The sequence below is a fragment of the Meriones unguiculatus genome, chromosome 3 (assembly GCF_030254825.1).
Source record: "Meriones unguiculatus strain TT.TT164.6M chromosome 3, Bangor_MerUng_6.1, whole genome shotgun sequence".
Lineage (NCBI taxonomy): Eukaryota > Metazoa > Chordata > Mammalia > Rodentia > Muridae > Meriones > Meriones unguiculatus.
In genome coordinates this window covers 18,429,915-18,446,982 of record NC_083351.1, presented here as the reverse complement: position 1 = coordinate 18,446,982, position 17,068 = coordinate 18,429,915, and the positions used below count along the sequence as shown (strand labels likewise).

Below are 17,068 nucleotides of genomic sequence, written 5' to 3'. Positions count from 1 at the left end.
TTGGAGTCACCAGAACTGGAGGCCATGTGCTCTGCACTTGGAGGCAGGGTGGCGAATGCCACACCCCGACTTTCACACTCAGAACTGGAGGAACTCTGAGAGCTAATCTGTTTGTAGAAAATGAAAGCTCAAAAGACTCTCTGGAGGACAAAGGTTTGCAGGTATGGACTGTGATGAGAACGCCACAAGGCCAGCCCTACAGGCACTGTCAAAGGAGGAGAGAGGAAGAGAAACCTGGCACAGAGGAAAACATGACATAATGCTCTAACAGAAACATGAGCCGAGCTGCTGTGCTGTCACACCTCTCTGAAGGTATTCTCCCTTGGGCCTAAAATGACTAGCATGGCATCTTTAACCCCATCCTGCCCACAAGTTTTTAGCTTAGGCTACTAGAACACTTTCTTCTACAAGAATAACCCTAATAAGAAACTAATATTCAGAGCTGGCAAGACGGCTCAGAAGGTAAAGTTTCTTGCTGAGCAAATCCAGAACTTAAACTTGATTCCAGAACACAGATTTAATATGGAAGGAGAAAAACAGCTTCATGAAGTTGTCCTCTGACCTTCCTACACACCGTGGCATGTACATGCCATGTCTATAATCATACGTATGCTAAGTGAAAGAAAATTAACATTCAGTTAACAGCTGACTTTGAAGAAAAAAAATTTCCTCATAATGCAAATGGTACCAATATGTAAGAGGCTGAGGCCGGAACGCTTTGGATAAAGTAAAGACCAAAAGTTACCCTTCTAAGACCAAGGGCAAAATGTCAATACGCAAAGATGAGTAACAACCCATGTCATGTTCATTGGAGGCCTTTGTCTGCCTGGAGAATGTAGCAGAAAAAAACAACAATACCAAATGGACTTTATGAATGTGACACCTAAGGCATGAATTCCAGCCCCTCAAGGTGCCAAGACAAAATAGTTCACATGAGCTTCAGTTTGCATGTCTATAAAATGCCCCTTGGGGCGCAGTTGTGAGGATCAAATTATAAAACAAACATGAATGTACCTAACAGTGTCTGGAACACAGCAGATGCTTGGCAAACGTGAACTCCAAGACTTGGTAAGTCCCGTTACACATGTCCAGAAGCACAGGTCACATGACTCCCTCTATTCTCTATCAAGAATGAAGCTGAGCCAGGTGTGGTGGCGCGTGCCTGTAACCTCAGCACTCAGGGAGGCAGAGGCAGGCGGGTCTCTGTGAATCTGAGGCCAGCCTGGTCGACAGAATGAGTCCAGGACAGCCAAGGCTACACAGAGAAACCATCTTGCCTGGCTAATAACTTCATTTTTAAAAAGGAAACTCCACAGAAAACCTTATGCAAAGATGTTTACAGAAGCAGTGGACAAAAACAACAACAACAAAAAAATTCAATGCCTCAACAGATAAATAAAATGTAGAGATTGTCATTTGACCAGAAAAGGCAATGAAAAAGCCAGATTTGTGGTATACACCTGTAAGCTTGAGGGGCTGAGGCAGGAGGATAATGAGTTCAAGGCTACCTGGATTACAAAGACGCTGTCCAATAAAGAGGGGTAGGGAAACTGGGGCGATAACTCAGTTAATAAAGTAAATAAAGCAAGTGCTAGTAAGTGCAAATCGAGGTCTGGCAGCATGCTCTTCTACTCTCACGCTGGGAGATGGGAAGCAGGGGGATTCCCGGAGCTTGCTAGCCAGCTGGCCCAGACTGTGTCTCAAAAAGTGATGGTGTGGGGGGTGGGGACACGTGTGGGGAGATGACTCAGCAACTAAAAGTATGTGTTGTGCAAGCCTGGCAATCTGAGTTTATCCCAGGAACCCACAGTGGAAGGAGAGTCAACTCTCATAAGTTGTCCTCGGACACACACATACATTGTACCATGATTGTGACCACATTCTCACACATCACATATATGCACCAACTTTTCAATAGTGGACCACACCCGAGGTTGACCTCTTGCCTCCATATATAATTCAAAGACACATTCACACATACCCACAACACATATGTGCACCCACCAACTCACAAACAAAAGAATAAGCTCTGAAAACATCCAAGTGAAAGATGAGGTCTTTGACATAACCCCATCACTATAAAATGGTTGGAACTTGTACACAGAAATCAGGTTAATAGTCGCTTAGGTGGGCAGAGGATAGCTAAAGGACACAGGTTTTTAAAGTTGAAGTGGAATTCACAAAACCTAAGATCAATCACTCCCGAGCACACTGCAGTATCCAGTGCATGTAGAGTTGTGCAACCACCGTCCCTCGCTTGTTGCAGAACATTTCCATTACCCCATTCCCAGCGAATAATCAGGTTCCATTTCCCCTCTATTACCAGCCCCTGGTAAAAACCATTCTCCTTTCTGACTCAACAGGTCTGACTTACTCCAGAGGTTCCATTACCCTCTACATGGCCCTCTGTATCTGGCTTCTTTCAATTACCATAATTTTATTTGGAATCCTTCCACTCTGTACTATTGCTTCCCTATTTCTTCTTTATGCCTAAATGGTACCCCGCCACACTGATATAGCACATTGTGTTTACCCACTGATTGGCCTGAAGAGTGCTATGCACATCTGTGAAAAAGCCCCTGGCTGGGGATGGGGCTCAGGTTAGAGCAGTTTGCTAGCATGCACAAGGACTGGGGTTCTTCATATAAAACATCTCCAAGGCCAGGTGTGGTGGCGCACACCTTTAATCCCAGCACGGGCAGAGGCGGGTGAATCTCTGTGAATTCAAGGCCAGTCTGGTCCACAGAACAAGTTCCAGGATGGCAGAGCTACACAGAGAAACCTTGTTTCAAAAAACAAAAGCAAAAACATAAACAAATGATGGGATGAATGAAAAATATTTTTTTAAAAAATCTTGTGCAGCAGTGTGGTGCACACCTGTAATCCCTAAAGTCAAACTCTGCAAGCACAGGCAGAGGACTAGGGCCATTCTCGGCTACGCCGCAATTTGCAGACAAACCAGGGTTCTACCAGCCCCTGTCTCAAGCCTAAAAACAAACGAACAAACAAACAAAAAAAAAAACAACCAAACCAAATCTCCTTCATCCTTGGGTAATAATAAACTCAAGAGCAGATGGGACTACAAGAAACCTTGCCTCAAAAGTGAATAAATAACAAGACTCTTTAAGGCGATGATGTAGTCCTATGACAGAGCACACCACTACCATCCAGAAGCCCTGGGTTTTATCCCCCAACATTTAAAAAAAAAAAAAAAGGTTTTAATGATGTGCCAGGATGTGGTGGTGGCACAGCTTTAATTCCAGCACCTGCAAGGCAGATCTATAGGCCAGCGTAATCTACATAGTTCCAGGACAGTCAGGGCTATGTAGAGACCCCCACCCACCCCTTTAAAAAATAACATTAAAAAATATAAACTCTTAGGCCACCGTGCTGGCACACACCTGTAATACCAGTCTCTGGGAGGAAGGCAGAGATCAGGCCAGCCTCCGTACCAGAGTGAGTTGGAAGCTAGGCTGGGCTACATGAGACCTAGCTTAGTTTTCTATTACTGATGAATAAAATAGAAAAACTGGTGTCTATACACAGTTAAACAATCAGCTCTAAGACATATACGGCGATACTAGTCCTAGGCGCATGAAACTCCATTCTGGGACTGGGAAGCTGGCTCAGGTTCAGAGGACCTGAGTTCAGCTCCCAGGACCCACGCTGGGTGGCTTACAGCTTCCTTTAACTCTAGTCTTAGGGGAATCAGATGCCTCTGGGCTCTTCACGTGCCTGCAGACACATACACATAATTAAAACTTTAAATAAAAACAAAACAAAAAAAAAAACAAACAAACTGCTGAACTGTAACTTTTATGTAGTGCATTTCTGGGCTATGGATATCTCAACTATTAAAAAAAAAAAAAGCTCTTAAACGCTCTTCCTTTCTACTTCAAATTCTCACCTCCAAATGAAAAGCTGGTCCTCACCCTTTCCTGTCTCCCACGTTGACCTTTTCCAGCTTCTGTTCCTTCGAGGTCAGCTCTTCGCCTGATTCATCTCATAATGTCCCCGCGTCTGACTGGGAAGTCAGCAGATGCCAGTAAGTTCTGCTCAGTCATGGCTAGCCACCTGTGCACACCACATCATGCCTATCAAAGGGCCTTTGCTCATGCTTTCAGTTAGCTTCACAACCATCCCATGGGGAAGCCACAAGCTTATATTATCATCCCCACCTAAGGAAGACCGAAGCACACTACAGTGCTGAGGAAAGACCACTGGGCTGGAGGCCACACTCTGTCAGACTCTCTTCTCGTCTGTAAGAAGAGAAGTAGCGACTGGGGGTGCTGGTGCACACCTGTAATACCAGTCTTTGGGAGGAAGGCAGAGATCAGGCCATCCCCATACCAGGGTGATTTGGAAACTAGGCTGGGCTACATGAGACCTATCGTAGTTTTCTATTGTTGTGACAGAACACCATGACTAAGGCAACTTCTAAAAGAAAGCACTTAATCTGCTTGCACAGGGTCAGAGTCCATGACCATCAGCATGCAGTGGGCAGGCAGGCATGGTGCCAGAGCAGTAGCTCAGAGTTTGTATCTTGGTCCACAGCACATGGCCAAGAGAGCTACCTGGAAATAGCCCGAGCTCAAAGCCCACCCCAGTGACACACCTCCTCCAATAAGCCCACACCTCCTTATCCTTCCCAAACAATTCCACCAACTAGAGACCAAGCACTCAAATATATAAGTCGACTGGGGTCCATCCTCATTCAAACCAGTCCCCTGCCACACACACACACACACACACACACACACACACACACACACAAACACAGACACACACAAGGTTGGCAAGAGGGGTCAATGGTTAAGGGCACTTGCTACCTTGTACAATGACCTGAGTTCCATTCCTGGTACCCACAAGATGAAAAGGCAGGACCACCAACCATACATGCACACGCACACACGCACACACACCACACATACATTAAATAAATAAGGCAGACTCAGAGATGAGCCACAAAACCACTTCCACCAACCAGATTCTGAGGAGACACTGCTATTTAGCTGCAGAAGAAAGATGAACCTCAGTCACATGTATTCTGGACATGCTGTCTCCCACGACACAGAGGGACCTCCAGCTCAAGTGACAACTGATCCCTTTCAACATTCGGAATTGTGCAAAAGATGTATGCAAGTTTCCTCTTCTTCTGCCTGCAGTGGCGTCTCTACTCGGAGCAATCCCATAGAGGGAAAGCGTAACATTGCAAGGGCCCAGACGGAAGGTCAGCACAAGTAGCAAAACATGAAAGCCGGGCTGTGAAATCCAACAGACCCAAATCTCAGCTCTACCATCTACTTGCTACCTGGCCATTTCTAAGCCTCAGTTTCCTAATCTGGTCTTATGTTCCTCTGCAGAGTAACCGGAGATGGAAGAGTATGTATGTAAGAGAACTGAAAATGAGCTGCTAAGTGATGTTTTACTCGGCATTCTAGACAGTTTACAAGTGCTGCTGCTGCTGCAGACCCCTGCAGCAATCCCTCGGGACAGGCGCTGTTCTCATCCCAGACGCAGGATCTGAGGCACAGAAAAGCTAATTTACCACAAGTTATTAAGTGGGGAGCCAACCTAGTCTCACACCCGACCCCAGGCTACTGGCCACAGAACAACGATTCCTATGCTCTTTAATCAGACCATGTCCAAACACTTGCCTAAAACAAATTTCATCTCTTACTATTCTTTAGAGCTAAGCAAGGCAAAGTTACGATGGCTGGGGGTGTAGGCTCACCAATAAAGAATCTCCTTAACAATGCATGGCACGCTGGTTCAAGCCCAGTACCAACACTCGCAGGAAAAAAAAATGGCTTTACTAGCCTTACACATAAACTTAGGCAGGCAGTGGTGGCGCATGCCTTTAATCCCAGCACTCAAGGCTGAGGCAGGCGGATCTCTGAGTTTGGGGCCAGCCTGGTCTACAGAGCGAGCTCCAGGACAGCCAAGGCTACATAGAGAAACCCCGTCTCAAAAAACCAAAAATAGGGGGCTGGAGCGATGGCCCAGTGGTTAAGAGCACTGCCTGCTCTTCCACAGGATCCAGGTTCAATTCCCAGCACCCACATGGCAGCTCACAACTGTCTGTAATGCCAGTTCCACAGCATCTGACACCCTCACCCTAATGCACATAAAATAAAATTAAAAAAAAAATCAAAAATAAATAATAAATTGAAATATCAGCCTATCTTGTTCTCCTAGCACTCAGAAGAACTGAGGCACAAGGATCATGAGTTTGAGGCTAGTCTAGGGTACCCAGTGAAATGCTGCCCATCCCTCAAAAAAAAAAAAAAAAAAAAAAGGCTGGCACAGTGGTGCAGGCCCATAGCCTCAACATTTAGGACATGGAGGCAGTGGTTTTGAGGGCACATTACATTATTCAGAAAGACCCTGTCTCAAATAAAAGGGGGTGAAGAATGCACACCACTTCAGGGCCACTGACCAAATTAATATAAGGACAGTTTGTAGAAATGGGACTTGTGGACCAGTCCTGTCAGCAGAGCAGCCCTGGACATATGAGTCTCCTGGCTCACAGGATCCCATGGGAGACTGACACAAGCTTTTTCTGTGAAGTCCATCCAAAGAAATGCTTCACTTTTGGGGAAGCATTTAGCAAAATCTCACCTTGACATCTCCTCTGCCCCAATGGATGCTAGGATGCCATTGGAGCAGTGTGAATATTTTTCCTGAGTTTTCAGAACTTTGCTTTTTGTAGTTAGGCAGTCTGCTCCCATCCTGAAAAAGATCCCCCTAAGGCTCAAGAATAAGCAGTTTTATTCTGCTTGAAAACAGAATCTGGGATTGTAAATAAAAGTAAAAGTTTGCCAGGTTCTGGTCCTGACATTGCCTGACAGTCACTGGGTAACTCCCTGGGCAAGGTCCTAGTCTGCGCCCCACCCCCACTCCAAGAAAATGGGGTTAATCCCTCCCTTGGTGGCTCTAGGCCGGATTAAGGGTCATTATTCTTGGCATCCAGCTCTGGCACAGCTCTAGCAGTTGAGCTTGTTTGTCCTAAAAGGAGGTATTTAATATAAAAATGTAAACAGTGACTCTTGACCCTCACTCTTAGGAATGTCTGCAAAGTTTCTATTCTTCCCCTCCTTCCTTCAGGGCCTGGCCAAGACCTACTTCAGATGCTCCACCACTGACCTACATCCCCAGCCCTTTTTCAATGTTTTATTTTGAAAACACCAGGTTGCCCAGGCTGGCTTTGAACTCCCACTGGAGCCTAAACTGGCCTTAAATATTCAACCCTCCCAGATTGGTCTCCCAAGCACCTGGGACAGGAGGCCTGTTCAACCCCGCCTGCTTAGCATTGAAGACTTTCCTTGAGAACAGGCCCTCTTACACTCTGACCTGCTGACTGCCTCCTCCCCTTGCTCAGGTTTCAAGGTTTTAGGTTTTGCTCACTGATGTCACGCAGCTCTCTGAGCCTGAAGCTATTACTAATAGCACGAAGAATGAGCCCAGGGCTTTCAGGGTTCCCCTGTTCAGACCTGACCTCACCCTGAGGAAGCCAATAAAGCAATGCTCCTTTAGCCCAAGCCTGGCTCCAAGGAAACCAAGGAGCTCCAGCGAAAAGCACACACTATCTTCGTCCTCATCAGTGCATTCACATGGCAGGTACCCTGGTAAGTTCCTTCTGCGGGAAAGGTAATGCGCCTGTACCTCAGAGAGGACCTGTGACCCTCGCCACGTAACTACTAAGAGGTGGACTTGGTACAAACAACAGCCCCCACCACTCCTGGCTGTGTAACCTCTAGCAGACTTAACTTTGTGGAGCCTGTTTCTTCAGGTGCAAATAATGATCATTCTACCTTGTCAGGGACAGGTTCTGATAGGATTAAGTGAGGTATTAAAAACAACAACAACAACAAAAAAAAACAAACTGGTGTGTTCAGTATAAAGCAGAGGGTTAATATATGTCAGCTTCTTACAGATCAGAGAGAACAGCTGGACATTCTCACAGGATAACAGTATAAAGCAGACAGTCAATACATGTCGGCTTCTTACAGATCAAAGAGAGCAGCTGGACATTTTCACAGGATAACAGTTTAAAGCACCAAGACTGCTTAGTTCAATTACTCAATTCTGAACCCTCGATCACACCCCTGAGTGTCAAGCTACAGGCATGGCTCCTGCCTTTAATCCAGCACTGGGTAAGCAGAGGCAGGCAAGTCTCTGAGTACTTGGAGGTTAAAGAGGAGGATCATGAAACTCTGCTGCCCCCAAGGGAAAAAGAAAAAAGCTAATTTTCTCCTATCAAACCGAAGCCAATTCGCAGAGATTTCTGTCCTTTAGTCCTCATGCTATCTTCTAGAATCCTGAGAAAGTCCAGTTACCTCTTCCCATAACAGTCCCGCTGGTCTGTGTGAGGACAAGTGCCAAGTTCCTCATACTCTGAACCGTACTCTGTCCAGCTCGTCCTTGTGTGCCACAGTTTCGGAGGAAGCGCAGTATCACAGGGCACAAGAAAGCATTCCGGTCTGCCCTCTTAGCTAGCTGTGTCAATTTAGCCATGAGTTCTAGGACACCTGGGCCGCACAGCGAGTTCCAATGCAGCACTGTCTTTAAGAAGTGTCTCCTTAGTTGTGCCCCTCTATGTCCAGAAGCCCAAGGGTAGGAAAACACCACACAGAGGATGTGCAAGTGTTGATGCGGAATCCTTGCCAACTGAACAATCAGTTTCTTTGTTTCTTCCCATCCTTACCGCTCAGACCTAAACAGTCTGCTTAAGTTTTTGAGGTTTATTTTTGTTATCGTGTGTGTGAGAAAATCACACAGCGGTCAGAGGGCAACTTCTGGAACTGCTCCTTCCACTGCAAGATCTAGTTCAGGTTGTCGGGCTGGCAAGGGAAGCAAAGCACCTTTAACAGCTAAGCCATTTCATTGGTCCAAATTTGGACTTCTGATCCATGTTGAGAATTTGGAGAATTCTTTAAGATGGACTAAATGTACTTTGCATCGCAAAAGAGCCATAAGCTTGTGTGGGTTCAGGGGTAGAATATTATGAATAAGAAATAGCCCATTGTTGGGCACTGATGGCACAAGCCTTCCAATCCTAGCACTCAGGAGGAAGAGGAAGGCAGGTGGCTATGAATTTGAGGTCAGCCTGATCTACAAAGTGATTTCCAGGACAGCCAGGGCTGTTACACAGAGAAATCCTGTCTAAAAAAAAAAAATGGTGGCACATGCCTTTACTTCCAGGACGTGGGAGGCAGAGGCAGGAGAATCTCTGTGCGTTCAGCCTGGTTTACAAAGTGAGTTCCCACAGGACAGCCAGGCCTACACAGAAAAGCCCTGTCTCAAAAGACCAAAAAGGAAAGCAGAAAAGAAACAGGCTCATGTGTCAAATGTGTCCTCCCTGGCTGCTGGCACTATTCTGGAGATTGAAGCAAGTTTAATAGGTGGGGTGTAACTGAAGGAAAGAGGCATGCATGCCTTTGAAGGTTATACGCTGTCCCAGTACCCTCCTTTTTCTCAGTTTCCTGTTTGCCATGAGGTGAAAACCCCTCCATCACTTACTCTTGCCACCATGGAGCCAAGCAGGCATGGACTGACACCCTGAAACTGATAGCCAAAATAAAGTTTGCCTATTTAAAAGAAAACAAAAACAAAAACAAAAAACAGCACTTGTAACAACTCCAAAGATTGTTCAACTATTGTTAACAACGTCATTGTGATCATTACATCATTCTCTCTGTCCTTCAGTGACTATCAGGGAAGGAAACCCAAGCAGGAATAAAGGCTGTTGCCCAATTATTCTGCGAAATAAACTCAGAAGTAGTATTCCCTCTATAAAATGTGCCTTGAAAGTAAGGGCTCCCAAAGAGATGAACAGGATTCAGATTTACTGTCAGTTTAATCCAAACTACAACGGAAAGGGTTGTCTCCCGTGTACCACTGAAATACAGCAACTTGCTGGGCCGAGGTCAGTGGCCTAGGAAACTGAGGCCTGTAACATCAGTGTTCCCAGGAAACTGAGGCTGGAAGAGCACAGTTCGAGGCCTTCGTGGACTATTAAGTCCATCATGGACAACGTACTGACAGTCTCAATTTATAAAGGGACAGCAAGGAGGCTCAGTGAGAGAGGCGCTTGCTGTCCAAGCCTGACAAGCCGCGGTCAAGCCCTGGACCCCACAGTGAAGGAGATAATTGACCTCACACATGCAAGGGGAAGTGCAAGCGGCGGTGTGTGCCCACACAGATGTGTGCAGCACACATGCACCTGTGCGCACGCACACGCTAGAGTAACATGATGTTTTTAATTTAAAAAAGCTGAAGGAATAAAGAAAGGACTGGTGATGTAGCTCTGTGGTACAGAGGGCTCACCCAGCATGTTGCCAGCCCTGGGTCTAATTCCCAGTGCTGCAAAAGCCAAACGAAAACATAAACAAAGAGAAGAGAGGCCAGTTTTTCTGAGAAGTCTATATCCATGCCAAGGCGTGTCTTTCCCAAGCTCCTCTTTCCTCCTCTTTAAGGTTCATGCTTAAAATCTTTATCAAGAACATTCTTCAGGGGGGATAGAGAGGTGGCTCAGCAGTTAAAGAGCACTAGCTGCTCTTCCAGAGGACGTGGGTTCAATTCCTAGCACCCACATGGAAGCTTACAACTGTCTGTAACTCCAGGATCCCAACACCTGTATGTTGGGATTCATGCAGGCAAAACACCAACCAATGCACATAAAAATAATAAATACAAAACTCCTTTAACAGACTAAAAGAAAAGAAACTTCAATTATTTATGCCAGACATGATGACTCATACTTGTAATCCTAGCACTAAGTAGACTGAGGCAGGAGGATCTGCCTTGAGTTCTAGGCTAGCCTCAGGAAAATAGCAAAACCCTGTCTCAAAAGAAAAGAGAAAAATGATTAAAAGCACTGGATGCTCTTGCAGAGGACCGGGGTTCAATTCCCAGCACGCACATGGCAGCTCACAGCTGTCTGTAACTCCAGTTCCAGGAAATCCAACATCTTCTGGACTCTGTGGGCCCTACACACGTGTGGTCCACACACATACATACATGCAGGCAGGCAAAAGACTCTTACGTGTAAAATAAAAAGAAATCTTTAAAAATATACTTGGGTATTGCACTCAACAGCAGAAATTCAATTCTTAAAGATACCAGACTTACTGGGAGAAAAAGTGGTGACACATGCCTGTAATCTCTGGGAGGCAAAGACAGGCGAACCTCTGTGAGTTCGAGGCCATCCTGGTCTACAAACTGAGTCTAGAACGGCCAAACACAGAAAAATCCTGTTTAGGAAAAAAAAAATTTTAAAAAGAAAAAAAAAAATCCAGAATTCAAACCGGAAATAGTCCAAAGGGGTTCATTCACCGTATGAGCAGAGCCTGACCACTTACAACCTAAGTGGAGGGCAGTGGGCACACCTGTGCCCTGGGTAGATAATTTAACATTGTTGCTTCAGAAGATAGCCCAGAATAACGTTCTTCTCAAAACTGTTTCAGGCTTTACTTATTTATTTATACTCGGGTTTTATTTTGAGACCGTATCTCTGGCTATCCTGAAATTCTGTAGACCGGTCTGGCCTCACGCTCACAGAGATCTGGCAAGCTTTGTGTAAAATGGAACACATGCAGCTGGCTGTGGCAGGCGCACGCCTTTAATCCCAGCTGCCGGGAGGTGGAGGCAGGTGGGTCTCTCGAGTTTGAGACCAGCCTGGTCTACAGAAATGAGTTCAGGACAACGTGCCTGGGGCGAGTGTAGTGACGCCTTATCACTATGATCCCAGTACTTGGGACGCAGGGGCAGGAAGATAAAGAGTTTAAAGCTCGCATGAACTACGTGATGATTTGAAGGCCTGCTTAGGCTACAGATCACCTTGTTTTAAAACGCACACACACAAAAAAGCACACTTATCTGACACTGTCCTGATCATCCGCCCCCATCCTCGGAAGGAATGGAAAAGCTACAGCCAGTGTACTCAGCTTTCTAAACTCAAAGATAAGAACAAAACTTTCAAGTTGCTCCACCAGTACGTTACCTCAAGAGATTTAAGAAAATTAGAGACCTTCAGGAGAAATCAGTCACGTTCGGCCGCTAAGACAAGTCGTACGTAAGCCCTCATACCCGTTTTCTATTAGTCGTGGCAATGCAGCCGCTGCGGTGGAGGGCAAATCCACCAAGAAAGTCACCAAGAAACTCCAACCACCGGGCGAGGGGGTGGGAGGGGGACAGGACGGGACACCACACTAAAGCTTTTCTGAAAGAGATCTGCTGATTTGCAGTTCATCTCCACGCTTAGTTAATACCCTTTGAAGTGGGTACAAGTAGCCCACTCCCAAACAGAGACCCTTTGTACTTGGCGCTACAGACGATGATGCAAACACCTTGGCAAAGTTCAGTTTGGTGCCAGGATGAGCCACTGAAGGCATCTGCGGCTGCCAGAAGCCTGAACACGAACGAAAGAACACACACACACACACACACACACACACACACACACACTCGAGGGAGAGGGAGGAGGGGAAAGGAAAGGGGCAAGAAAGGGGGAGTCAGAGACAGAGACACGGAAAGAGGAGGTCGGGTCATTGACCTCTTTACACTTCCACCTGCCCCTTTCTTCCCGAGTGCGATCAGCGCCAGATCAGATGCCCAAAACTCCGCAAAAATAATAAATAAATAAATAAATAAGTCTCGTGATAGGACGGCTTTCACCTCTGCCCCGGTGGAGCCTCCGGGACTCCCACAGCCTTCCCACCACCTCCCTAGCCCGCCGTCTGTTAGCCCCCCGCCCCCGGCCCACCCTGCCCTTCCTCGCCGCCGAGGCCTGCCCACTTCTCGGGAAACCCCGGAGTCCCGCGGCGGCCGGGCTCAGGGGCCCAGCCCGGGAGCCGGCCCAGAGCGGGCGGCCTGGGTGCCGGAGCTTGTCCCCGACCTGGCGTCTGCGGCGGGGATGGCGCGGCGGCGACCCGTACCTGTCAGGTCTCTTCCCGGGACCAGCGGCGGTGCAACTTCAGGAGCCCATGTCGGTCGGGGGCGGGGGGGGCGGCCCCTCTCCCGGGAGCAGGGGCGCGGATCCCGGGAAGGGGGCTGGGGACCCGGGCGGCTCTAGCCTCTTCCCATGCTCCCCGCCCGGCGCCTGGCCCGGGCCGGACAGCGCCTCCGCCCGCCCCTGCGCACCGCCTCACACCCGCGCTCACACACACTCACACTCCCTCGCGCGCTCTCACACACGCACTCCCCTCCCTCCTCCACTGTTTATCTCCTCCAGCTGTCTGGGGACCCAGAAGAAACCCCGCACTGCGCCTGCGCCACGCAGTCTCCGCGCCCGCCCCGTGCCTCACGGTCCGCGGCTACGCTACGGCGATGGCGCCCAGCAGTTTCCAGAATACTGAACGCGGGCCCTAGTCCTCCCCGGGCCCCAATCGCGCGCCAGGTCAACGTCTGCAGCCGGTGGCGCCCACTAACCTTGCTAGCGGGGTAGCCCCCCGCTCTGCCGGGGCCAATCGGCTTCACAGCTCGCGGGAACGGCAGCCAGTGGGCGGACGGGAAAGCGGGACTCAGCCCTGGAGTATCATGGGAATCGTAGTTTTTCGCCATCACGGAGGTCCTGCGGTGCGGGTTTGCCGTGCCCGGTTACCATTAGTTACCTGGACGCACCTCCCTTCCCACTACCGTCCCACTACTGGATAAAATGCTCTCCTCACACCTTTTCTCCACATGTTCCCCGAGAGTCCAGCAAAGCCCCTCCAAGGGCTAAGGGCTCATCAAATTTGCCTCTGCTCCTGTAAATTAGGAAAACACTTTGGGCTAAGACCCAGAGTTCTCCCAGAGCCAAGCCTCAGCCTACTCCTTTCCGCCCTGGGGGGCTGCTAAAGTAACACATTCCACGCTCGAATCTTCCCGGGCTGGAAGGAAATGGATAAGAGAATCATTCCCACGTTGGGTGGCCTGGGAGCTCTAGGAACCCAGACTGGTGGCAAAGTCCACCTGATACTAGTCAAGTAACTGCTGTTCTGACTTTCTAGCCTTGTGGAGTCCCAGGTCAGAGCAGAGGCACCCTCCTCTCTAAGGAAGTTCCCAAGGTGACAAGGGAGGCACTCAGGATAATTTCAGGTAGAGAGACCAGGAGCTTCAACTCCAAAACATTGTCATCACCTTCTGAGAAGAGAAATGTCACTTAGGAGGGTAGGTACATAGTATGCCGAAGTCCAATAAATAACACTTTTATTTTCACTGTACTGGGTATGCTCCCTTGGAGAGGTACGATTGTTTCTATGTTTTACAAAAGAGGAAAGAAGTTAAAATCTGCTAGCCCAGGGTCACTCAGCTGATAGGAAAACAAGGGCTGAAACCAGGCAGTACACCAGATACAAATATTCGGTGATTAGAGAGAGAGTTGTTCCCATGTTTATCAACCTGTCTTTTTTTTTTTTTTTTTTTTTTTTTTGCCTTTTTCTGTTTGAATCACTTGTGTGAATTAATCCAAACTGATTTATTTTCATTTGGAAAAGAACCCACCCTGTGAATTCAGCTCAGCCTTCATGTAACCGGATGGATAGATGAGTATGATAGATCAATGGATGAATGGAAGGATGGGTGGATGGATGGATAGATAGTACTCAGCTGGGTGTGCTGGCACAAGCCTTAAATCCAGGTGTGTGTGTGAGGTAGAGGTGAGCGGATCTCTATTAATTGAGGCTAGAGGGTTTCAGCACAGCTGGGGTTACAAAGTGAGACTCTGTATCAACAAAAACAAAGAACAAACAAAACAAAACAAACCACTGGCCTTGAGACTAGAAGGAGGCCTTGACATGTATCCACAGCTCTCCAGCTTCAGGCTACAGCCGTCCTTAGGGTAACTGGGTCAATAAAGCTACAAAGTAGCTTGTATCTATCCTACATCTTTCCTGGGAGAGTAAATTGTTTCCAGTGGATTAAACAGCGCTCAAACAGTTACCCCGCTAAGAAGTGGCAGAATTTGGCATCAAAACCTAGATAATTATAATCCATTAATAACCCCCCTTATTCTTTTTAAAGATTTATTTATGTCTGTATATGAATGCGCTATCTTCCTGTAGGTGACAGAAGAGGACATCAGATCTCATTATAGATGGTTCTGAGTCTCCCTGTGAGTGCTGGGAATTGAACTCAGGTCCTCTGGAAGAGCAGCCAGTGCTCTTAGCCTCTGAGCCATCTCTCCAGCCCTCCCCATTATTTTAATAGGAGACTGTTCTAAGTGACAAGGTTGTGGAAATGGTAAGAGAGACTGTGTGTCCGTGACAGTACATATCTGCTGATAGAATGAATATTTGATGGCAAGGAATGGGTGGCTGGAAGTAATAATACCCACAGTAACATGTTTACTTCCTGGCTGGTATTCACTGGAGCCCTCATGCTGGGTTACATGCCGTCTGCATATAGACTTCACACATCTGTGTTTATGTGCATACACACACACATCGACACACACTGCCTTCTCACACTTACATTAGGAAGGATGCAGATCGCTCTTCTCTGTGCTGGCTGGCATTTTGTCAGCTTCACGCAAGCCAGAGTCACTGGGGAGGAGGAACAGCTGAGAAACTAAGCCCACTGCACTGGCCTGTGGGCAAGCCTGTGGGACACTTTGTTGATTAATAATTGATTTGAGAGGGCCCACCAGGGCCGAGCCCATTGTGGGTAGTGCTGCCCATGGGCAGGTGGTCCTGAGATGTATGAGAAAGCAGGCTGAGCAAACCAGGAGGGGCAAGGCAGTGATTATCACCCCTTTATTTTCCTCAGTTTCTGCCTTGAGTTCCTGCTCTGACTTCCCTTCATGATCTGGACATTTAAGCTTTCCTCCCCAAGTTGCTTTTGGCAACAGGTGTTTTTAGCACAGCAATAGAAACCCTAACTAAGCCACTCATTTACATAGAAAAAAAAAAAGAAAAGAAAAGACAAACAGCCAAGTAAGATACAGCTGAGTGGTAAGGCACTTAATTGCCCAACATGTAAGACCCAGGCTTTGATCCTGAAGACCACAGAGGAAAAAGATTCAGCTCAGAATCAGACATACCTTCCAGCCAGGAGTGTATTCAAATTAGCTTGAGAAAGAACCTTCCAGACGGCGGAGCAGGGTGCCTTGGGAGCCCTTGAGATTACTGGCAGTATTCAAGTCCAGTAAGTACAATTACGTCTCCAAGACAATTCTAGACCCAATTAAGGGAGGATCAACTGCAATAATCTCTGATATGGTTTTCTGGAACAAACAGTATTCAAATACAGCTTAGGGTAATGAATATAGCTGCTTTTTTCCTTCCCTAGGAACATCAAAGGATGCCACAACTGATGGTTGCCTCCGAAGAGGTAGTCACTGTGCCATCATTTTCATCTTATTAGACTCCTGGACAAAAGTAACAGATGTCAACCTGAAATTGAAGATTTTCAGATTTACAACCTACAATTCTTTGTTTTGTTTTCAAGACAGGGTTTCTCTGGGTAGCCCTGGCTGTCCTGGACTCCCTTTGCAGACCAGGCTGGCCTTGAATTCACAGAGATCCCCCTGCCTCTGCTTCCCAGAGTGCTGGCATTGCAGGTGTGCTTCACTGTTTCCTGGCTGACAATTCTTTTTCTTGCTTTTCTTTCCCTCCTTCTTTTCTCCTTCCTTCCTTCCTTTTGTTGTATGTAAACCATGTTGGCCTTGAACTCTCAGAGATCTGCCTGCCTCTACCTCCTGACCACTAAGATTAAAGGTGTGTGCCACCACATCCAACAACAACCTGGCAATTCTAACACCACAGAACTATTATATGTGGGCACAAGGAGACATAGGCAAGGATGCTCCTTCCAGCTCCACTCTAACAGCAAAAAAAGCCGCAAGAAGTCAACTACCCTAGAGGAAAGTAGGGAAATGCACACAGCTTTTCACAGGATACTACAACAACCAAGTAAATGATTGACATGCAAAGTGTCTCAAAATTGCAATAATGAGTAAAAATGGAAGCTGAAGGACAATACATTAAAGATGATATTTATAATTTTTGAGACTCTATAAAAATAAACACAAATACATATATTCCTGGGCTGGAGAGAAGGCTTGGCAGTTGGCAGTGCTGGTCCTTGG

At 47.2% G+C, this 17,068-nt stretch overlaps 1 protein-coding gene across 4 annotated transcripts in view; it reads right to left on the bottom strand.

The window, feature by feature from the left end:
- Nucleotides 1-17,068, bottom strand: part of Wdtc1 (WD and tetratricopeptide repeats 1) — a 68,719-nt gene that overhangs the window by 40,142 nt on the left and 11,509 nt on the right. The window contains exon 1 of one of the 4 annotated variants that reach the window (XM_021643821.2): nt 13,432-13,511. The exons of 1 other annotated variant lie outside the window; for it this stretch is intronic. The gene's annotated coding sequence lies outside the window, so the exon portion shown is untranslated. Of the gene's footprint in view, nt 1-3,907; nt 3,925-12,938; nt 13,397-13,431; nt 13,512-17,068 lie in introns of those variants that run through there. 2 more of the 4 variants (XM_021643801.2, XM_060379367.1) reach the window with 2 other exon arrangements.